General features: G+C 41.2%; 1 long non-coding RNA gene across 1 annotated transcript; it reads right to left on the bottom strand.

The window, feature by feature from the left end:
* Positions 1–5,379: 5,379 nt before the first annotated feature.
* LOC139024633 (uncharacterized) lies at positions 5,380–5,600 on the bottom strand. Its single transcript, XR_011475971.1, has 2 exons — positions 5,508–5,600; positions 5,380–5,422 (listed from the first exon to the last, which is right to left on the bottom strand). It is a non-coding gene; the product is annotated as an uncharacterized lncRNA (long non-coding RNA).
* Between the last annotated feature and the right edge of the window lie 3,734 nt (positions 5,601–9,334).

Genomic DNA, 9,334 nt, shown 5'->3' on the forward strand with positions numbered 1-9,334 from the left:
TAACACATCACAAGACCCATCATATTTCTCAACCCTTCCGGGCAGAGGACACAAAACGTCAGAAATAAAAGATTCACTAATTCATGCCTTACCTTTGACAAGCTTCTCTCTGGTTGGCACTCCATATGTCCCATAAACATCAGCAACATGGTCCTTCTTTGTTCGATTAATTTCCGTCGATATATATCCAAAATGCTCCATTGTATTGTGGCGCTTTGGTATCCAGAAAACAACCGGTTCCAACTTGCACAACGTGGACTAAAAATATCTCAAAGTTACCTAGTAAGCCTGTTGTCCAAAACAAATTTGCAAACTACTTTTATGTAATACACGCTTTAGGTAACTTTTTACGTAAAAAATCGATTAAAATCTGAAGACGGGATGATCTGTGTTCAATACCGGATGAAAACAATGTGTAGCATTGCTTTGTGGTCACCGAGCCTCTAACAAACGAAATACACTTCCACTGGAGTCATTTCTGAACATGGGCACTTCTTCATTTCTCAAAGGAAGAAAACCTTCAACCAATTTCTAAAGACTGTTGACAATCCAGTGGAAAGCGATCTAGGAATTGCAGGAGAGTCCCTTAGAAATTTGGATTCCAATGAAAACCTCATTGAAAAGGAGTTGGACCTCAAAACAAACAAAAACATCTGATGTGTTTTCCTCTGCGTCGTTTTGCCTTGCCAAATAAAGTTTGTTATAGCCACAGGACATGATTCAAGAACAGTGTTTAGAACACTTCAGAGTGTTTTTCTATCATAATACTAATAATGATTGTTGTGGCCTTCGCTTTCCTTCTTTACCATAGCCACTGCCCAACCTGAAGCGGGGTTGCTTTCGTACTCATACGTCCACACTCAAGGTTTCACAAACGGGCCAACATTCGAATGACATCCAGGATATGGTGCAACAAAAATGTTTATTCTTTCTTATATCTACAACAGAAATGATTCTCCAATCAACTTAATGCATAGATCTACTTGATATGGAAATAATACATAATATGATTCTGTTGTCTGTCTGTCTGTGTATTGGGGTCAAAAAACTATAGCTGCTCCCAGCGGTCTAGCAAGGACTCCCACCCCGAAGGCCAACTGCTCTGCTCTTTATACTAAACACACTTAACACAGTACATGGGATTTTTAGAAACTTCAGAGTGTTTTCTATCCAATACTAATAACTGATTGTTGTGGCTTCCTTTCCTCTTTACCATAGCCACTGCCCAAGCCTGAAGCGGGGTTGTTTCGTACTCATACAGTCCACACTCAAGGTTTCCAAACGGCCAAACATTCAATGACATCCAGGGATATGGTGCAACAAAAATGTTTATTCTTCTTATATCTAACAAGGAAATGATTCTCCAATCAACTTAATGCATAGATTACTTGATATGGAAAATACATAATATGATCTGTATGTCTGTCTGTCTGTATGGTCAAAAAACTATACTGCTCCCGCGTCTAGCAAGGACTCCCCCCCCGAAGGCCCAACTTCCTGCCTTTATACTAACACACTTAACACAGTACAATGAATGGRCAAGAGGGGGGGCTAACAGTTACACTAACAACAAATTAATATATCTCAATCAGGTAAATATAAATCATAAAGGTACCTAATATTTCATCATATACATTCATATTTAATATATTTACACAAATGTACATGGAGTTCGGTATGTTCAGTCTTTTATACAAATATGTCCAAATCGGCTCTAACAATATGCATATATTAGCATCTGGGACTGAGTAGGAGGCAGTTTACTCTGGGCACGCTTTTCATCCAAACGTGAAAATGCTGCCCCCTATCCACAAGATGTTTTAAAGGATCTAGTAAATCTGGATCACGGAAACGTTACAGATTGCACGACAGAAATGAAAAGGTAATTTCCGATTGAGACGACATATGCAGAGTTTACCTTGAATGCAGTCTCCACTAACGCAGGAACATTGCCTTTAAATTTCAATCACGCTGTAACAATAAACTTCCACGATACGGATTGAAAATAAGCCTTAAATGAGTATGGTATGGGACAGTATCTGTAGTATGGGACAGAATCTATAGTATGGGACAGTATCTATGGTATGGGACATGGGACAGAATCTATAGTATGGAACAGAATCTATAGTATGGGACAGTATCTATAGTATGGGACATGGGGCCAGAATCTATGGCTATTGGGACAGTATCTATAGTATGGGACAGTATCTATAGTATGGGACATGGGGCAGTAGCTATAGTATGGGACAGTATCTATGGTATGGGACATGGGACAGTATCTATAGTATGGGACATGGGACATTATCTATAGTATGGGACAGTATCTATAATATGGGGCAGAATCTGTAGTATGGGACAGTATTTATAGTGTGGGACAGTATCTATAATATGGGACAGTATTTATAGTATGGGACAGTATTTATAGTGTGGGACAGTATCTATAATATGGGACAGTATTTATAGTATGGGACAGTAGTTATAGTGTGGGACAGTATCTGTAGTATGGGACAGTATTTATAATATGGGACAGTATCTATAGTGTGGGACAGTATCTATAGTATGGGGCAGTATCTATAGTATGGGACAGTATTTATAATATGGGACAGTATCTATAGTGTGGGACATGGGGCAGTATCTATAGTGTGGGACAGTATCTATAGTGTGGGACATGGGGCAGTATCTATAGTGAATGTCATGCCATCAGTATGAAGCATTCCTTATATTGAGGGATGAAAGAAAGAGGCATTTAACACTCGTAAAACAACCCTGTTGTCTTGCCCTAACACAGTTACAGCAGATCGTTTTCATATCATAATATAAACTATAGACCACAAGTATTTAAAGGTACTTACTGTTATTATACCTATACCTAGTGAGAAAAATAACACTCATGTACTTCAACAAATGGAAGAGCACACAGCTGTTAAATGACAGCCGCTATAAAACGACAGTGAAAGGCCTGTAGCGGGATGCCATTTAACAGAACACTGAGCTTCAAGAGACGCTGTGAGGATGATGGTGCGATTTTGTCCTGTCCACGTGCACTTCAACTAGTCAGATCCATGGGGCATTATCATCCTGTCCACGTGTCCTTCAACTAGTCCAGGGGTGAGCAACTCCAGTCCTCCAGGTCCTGATTGGTGTCACACTTTTTCTCCATCCCTAACAAACACAGCTGATTAATCAAACTGCATTCTAAACTGAAGATCGTGATTAGGTGATTATTGGAGTCAGGTGTGTTAGCTGGGCCTGGGGGCAAAACTGTGACACCAATCAGGCCCCTGAGGACTGGAGTTGTCCACTCCTGGACTAGTCAGATCCATGGTGTGATATCGAGACACATAACTGCACTTTAAGACCTAATCAGCACTGATGAACTTAGACAATGGTATTATACAAGAGTTATTCTGGCAGTGAATGCTGGTTGTAATTAACAGCTAGGGACAATGCACAAAATAAATGAGTTGCAGTATAAAGAAAAGACAACAGGGCTCTTCTCCAAACCTCCAAGTGTGCCAAGTATCATTGCCCCAATCCGTTTTCTGTTTTGGGATCTTATTTTTCCAGATAATTTATGATAGAAATTAACAGCACTGTTTTTTCATGTATTCATTTAATTTGATTGTTTTCACATGATTTGGTATTGTCCCAGATATCTTTGTATATGCAGTAGAGCAGGGCTGCCCAACCCTCTTCCTGGAGATGTACCGTCCTGTGGGTTTTCAGTCCCACCCTCTTCCTGGAGATCTACCGTCCTGTGGGTTTTCAGTCCCACCCTCTTCCTGGAGATCTACCGTCCTGTGGGTTTTTCAGTCCAACCTCTTCCTGGAGATCTCCAGGAAGACGGTTGGATTTAGTTTAGTTTTAGTTTATTAATGTGGACCACTTTTTAAAAAAAAACAAGCTTACACATAAAAGACTTGAAAAAGTCCCTACATGCACATGAAGTAAAATCATGGAGGATAACACACAATTAAAAAGTCTGGAACCTTATTTCCGATTGTGGTCCTTTGTTGAGACAAGATCGAAAACGGTGAGCTGAAATTAATAAAACAAAAACAGAGAAGAAGAACATCTATCTCATCATGTCCATTAAATCAGAGGGGTTATCCATATGGGCACAGAAGACATCAAACATATTTTTAACCTTTTATTTTTAAATCTGCCCAGAGAGGGACGTTGTTGTTATGGGCAAGAAGCAACTCATTTCATTCTTGAGGCTCCAGTATGCACGAAAGTACCCTTTCCGAGCAATTGATCTCTGAACCTGGTATAGCACATAAATTCAGCAAGCACACCTGATCTGGTGCTGTGATGTTGCACTCCTTAACACCAGGAAAAGTAATGTCCACTAAATAGTCCTGGGCGCAGGACTCCATAAATACTCCTGTTACAACCTAAACCTAGTCTAATCTGGGACACCCTAGCCTCAACAGGCAGCCAGTTTAGTTCCTGGAAAGCAGCTCCTGCCTATGTGAGTACGTGGACTCACCTTCAATACTACCCTGATCAACTTATTCTGCTATCTGGAGCTTCCCCTTCATAAGTTTAGATAAACCCCAAACCAGGAAGTACTAGCATAGTCAAAATGGCATTGAATGAGTGCAGTAGCTAGCACTTTCATGGATCCTTATCAAGCAGCTTGGACTTTCTAGCCAAAAACGTAATCCTGTCATTTACCTTTCCTAGCACTTTATTGGCCGTGCTCACACCTCCTAAGCTTCATCAAGGGTACGTCCAAGGTAGCTAACAGAGGTTTTTAGTAGACAGCACCTCGCCCCCTAACTCCACACTGATTTCAGAGGACCTACTCAATTTAGGTCTGGATCCCAAAATAATTGCTTCAGTTTTCCCTAAGTGCAGAGATAGCTTATTATCTCCAAGCCATTTGCTAATGTTAGTAAGCTCTGTGCCTAAGTATGCTCTCCAACATAGTTTTACTTTTGTGAGACACCAGAGGTGTAGAGTCATCGCATGAAGAAAAAAGACGGCAAGAACAAGCATCTTTCATATCGTTAATATACAATAAAAACAGCAGAGGCCCAAGCACGCTCCCCTGCGGAACGCCCACAACTCATTGGTTTTGCCTGTGAGACAGTGAACCATTAACCTCTACCACTTGGTTGGACTGAAAACCTACTGGACAGTAGATCTCCAGGAAGAGGGTTGTACTGAAAACCTACAGGACAGTAGATCTCCAGGAAGAGGGTTGGACTGATAACCTACAGGACAGTAGATCTCCAGGAAGAGGGTTGGACTGAACCTACTCGACAGTAGATCTCCAGGAAGAGGGTTGGACTGAACCTACAGGACAGTAGATCTCCAGGAAGAGGGTGGACTGAACCTACAGGACAGTAGATCTCCAGGAAGAGGGTTGGGCTGATAACCTACAGGACAGTAGATCTCCAGGAAGAGGGTTGGACTGAACCTACAGGACAGTAGATCTCCAGGAAGAGGGTATGGACGGAACCTACAGGACAGTAGATCTCCAGGAAGAGGGTTGGGACCTGAACCTACAGGACAGTAGATCTCCAGGAAGAGGGTTGGGCAGCCCTGAAGTAGAGGATGTAGCTGATGATTCAGAATTAGTTTTCCCTGACCAAACAATCCCCCTCAAATTACCCTGTTCTAGAACACTTTACAATATAGTTTTTGTCTTTATTGTTTACGTTACAGTGACATGACACTTTAGAACTTGTTGGTAATTTACATTCCTCATGTTTTTAATGTTTTAAATGTATTCATTTTTGATGGACCCAAATGCCTCCAAATCTTCTCTCCTTCGTTCTCCCACCTGATCCCACCATGGACTTTACCGCCACGTGATAGTGTGTATAACCTTAAACCTTCCTAGTCTTACTGTTGTGTCTCTTCACTCACTAGCACTTCTGTACATCTGGTCTTATGGGTTTTGTTTTGGTACTTTTGTAAAGGAAATGTAAACGTATATAACTTTTAATGAAATGTTTTTTTAAAACAACAGGTGAACAACATATCATTTGTTTTTTTTGTTTTGTTTTATGAGCATTTCAAATCATTGCATGTCTGCCCTCTTCAAAATCACTTGCATGTACCACATGTACACACATAACCAAGCAAATTACATATGTCTTCTCTCACTCCCTGTATCTCTCTCTTCCTCAAACACACACACACACACACACACACACAGACACACACACACACACTCTCCTCCTCTTACTCTCCCAGCAGAAACAACAACAATACTATAACTATCTCCATTACCTTCTGACACTTCAAAGACACTCAGAGTCTCAAATAAAGCTCAAATGAAGCTTTTTCAATTCCAGGGGATTGAATTCATGTGACTGAAAGAAGGATTTTTCCCTCGCTCAAATCACAGAAACACTGACACAGCGACCATTGGACCAAACACATTGATGCATTTAATAGCCACCGGGGTCTTCATGAAGCGGTACTAAAGAACTAAGCAAGGTCACGCAAGACTAGACGGAAGTAAAAGACAAACTATGTGGGAGATAGGATTGTGGGACAAAGGATCAGTTTCCATGGATACTGTTGAGTCATGACTCTGTTTGCAGACATTACATTTATGACTCTTGGCAAATACACACAGGGACACATTAATGAACATTAAATACACCTAGATGATCAAATACACACAGGGACACATTAGTGAACATTAAATACACAAGGGAACACATTAGTGAACATTAAATACACCTAGATGATCAAATACACACAGGGACACATTAGTGAACATTAAATACACACAGGGACACATTAGTGACAATAAATACACACAGGACACATTAGTGAAACATTAAATACACACAGGGACACATTATGAACATTAAATACACACAGGGACACATTAATGAACATAAATACACCTAGATGATCAAATACACACAGGGACACATTAGTGAACATTAAATACACACGATGAACAAATATCTATGAACATTAAATACACACAGGACACACACATTCATGAACATTGAATACACCTAGATGATCAAATACACAAAGGTTCTGAGAATCAAAAACAGTATTTCAAACATTACCATACTTATTGGAACAATAGATATTTCACACGTACTGTATGGAAACCCATCATACTGTACAGACAGCAGAGGCAAGGACCTTGCAAATGAAAGACACGCATTCATATATATACAGTGGGGAGAACAAGTATTTGATACACTGCCGATTTTGCAGGTTTTCCTACTTACAAAGCATGTAGAGGTCTGTAATTTTTATCATAGGTACACTTCAACTGTGAGAGACGGAACTAAAAACAAAATCCAGAAATCACATTGTATGATTTTTAAATAATAATTTGCATTTATTGCATGACATAAGTATTTGATCACCTACCAACCAGTAGAATTCCGGCTCTCACAGACCTGTTAGTTTTTCTTTAGAAGCCCTCCTGTTCTCCACTCATTACCTGTATTAACTGCACCTGTTTGAACTCGTTACTTATAAAAGACACCTGTCCACACACTCAATCAAACAGACTCCAACCTCTCCACAATGGCCAAGACCAGAGAGCTGTGTAAGGACATCAGGATAAAATTGTAGACCTGCACAAGGCTGGATGGGCTACAAGGACAATAGGCAAGCAGCTTGGTGAGAAGGAAACAACTGTTGGCGCAATTATTAGAAAATGGAAGAAGTTCAAGATGACGGTCAATCACCCTCGGTCTGGGGCTCCATGCAAGATTTCACCTCGTGGGCATCAATGATCATGAGGAAGGGTAGATCAGCCCAGAACACACGGCAGGACCTGGTCAATGACCTGAAGAGAGCTGGGACCACAGTCTCAAAGAAAACCATTAGTAACACTATGCCGTCATGATTAAAATCCTGCAGCGCACGCAAGGTCCCCTGCTTAAGCCAGTGCATGTCCAGGCCTGTCTGAAGTTTGCCAATGACCATCTGGATGATCCAGAGGAGGAATGGGAGAAGTCATGTGGTCTGATGAGACAAAAATAGAGCTTTTTGGTCTAACTCCACTCGCCGTGTTTGGAGGAAGAAGAAGTATGAGTACAACCCAAGAACACCATCCCAACCGTGAAGCATGGAGGTGGAAACACATTCTTGGGATGCTTTTCTGCAAAGGGACAGGACGACTGCACCGTATTGAGGGAGGATGATGGGGCCATGTATCGCGAGACTTGGCCAACAACCTCCTTCCCTCAGTAAGAGCATGAAGATGGGTCGTGGCTGGTCTTCCAGCATGACAACGACACGAAGCACACAGCCATGCAACTAAGGAGTGGCTCCGTAAGAAGCATCTCAAGGTCCTGGATGGCCTAGCCAGTCTCCAGACCTGAACCCAATAGAAAATCTTTGGAGGGAGCTGAAAGTCCGTATTGCCCAGCGACAGCCCCGAAACCTGAAGGATCTGGAGAAGATCTGTAGGAGGAGTGGGCCAAAATCCCTGCTGCAGTGTGTGCAAACCTAGTCAAGAACTACAGGAAATGTATATCTCTGTAATGCAAACAAAAGTTTCTGACCAAATATTAAGTTCTGCTTTCTGATGTATCAAATACTATGTCATGCAATAAATGCAAATTAATTACTTAAAATCATACAATGTGATTTTCTGGATTTTGCTTTAGATTCCGTCTCTCATAGTTGAAGTGTACCTATGATAAAAATACAGACCTCTACATGCTTTGTAAGTAGAAAACCTGCAAAATCGCGCAGTGTATCAATACTTGTTCTCCCCACTGTATATATAGACAGAGTTGAGATTGCATACATAAAATATCATTGAACAGACAGAAACAACAGTGGATGTGTGACCATAATGATACATTAAGAAAATCACTTTACCCGTACATTCAAACTATACATTTGATACTTGTATCCTCTCTCTTCCCTCTTTTCATCCTCTCTTCATCCCTCTTTCATCCCTCTCTCATCCCTCCTCTTTCATCTCTCTTTTCATCCCTTCTCATCCTCTCTTTTCCCTCTTCATCCCTCTCTTTTTCCTCTCTTCATCCCTCTCTTTTCATCCCTCTCTTCATCCCTCTCTTTTCCCCTCTCTTCACCCTCTCTTCAGCCCTCTCTTTTTCCCTCTCTTCATCCTCTCTTTTTCCCTCTTTTCATCCCTCTCTTCATCCCTCTCTCATCCCTCTCTTATCCCTCTTTTCATCCTCTCTCACCCTCTTTTCATCCCTCTCTTCATCCCACTCTTTTTTCCCCTCTCTTCATCCCTCTCTTCATAACTCTCTTATCCCTCTTTTTTTCCCTCTCTTCATCCCTCTCTTCCTCCCTCTCTTTCTTGGACTCAGGAATTAACAACTGTCATCTAAGTTGTCACACAGAGTCTGCTGGC

This window comes from Salvelinus sp. IW2-2015, unplaced genomic scaffold (genome assembly GCF_002910315.2).
Source record: "Salvelinus sp. IW2-2015 unplaced genomic scaffold, ASM291031v2 Un_scaffold1726, whole genome shotgun sequence".
NCBI lineage: Eukaryota > Metazoa > Chordata > Actinopteri > Salmoniformes > Salmonidae > Salvelinus > Salvelinus sp. IW2-2015.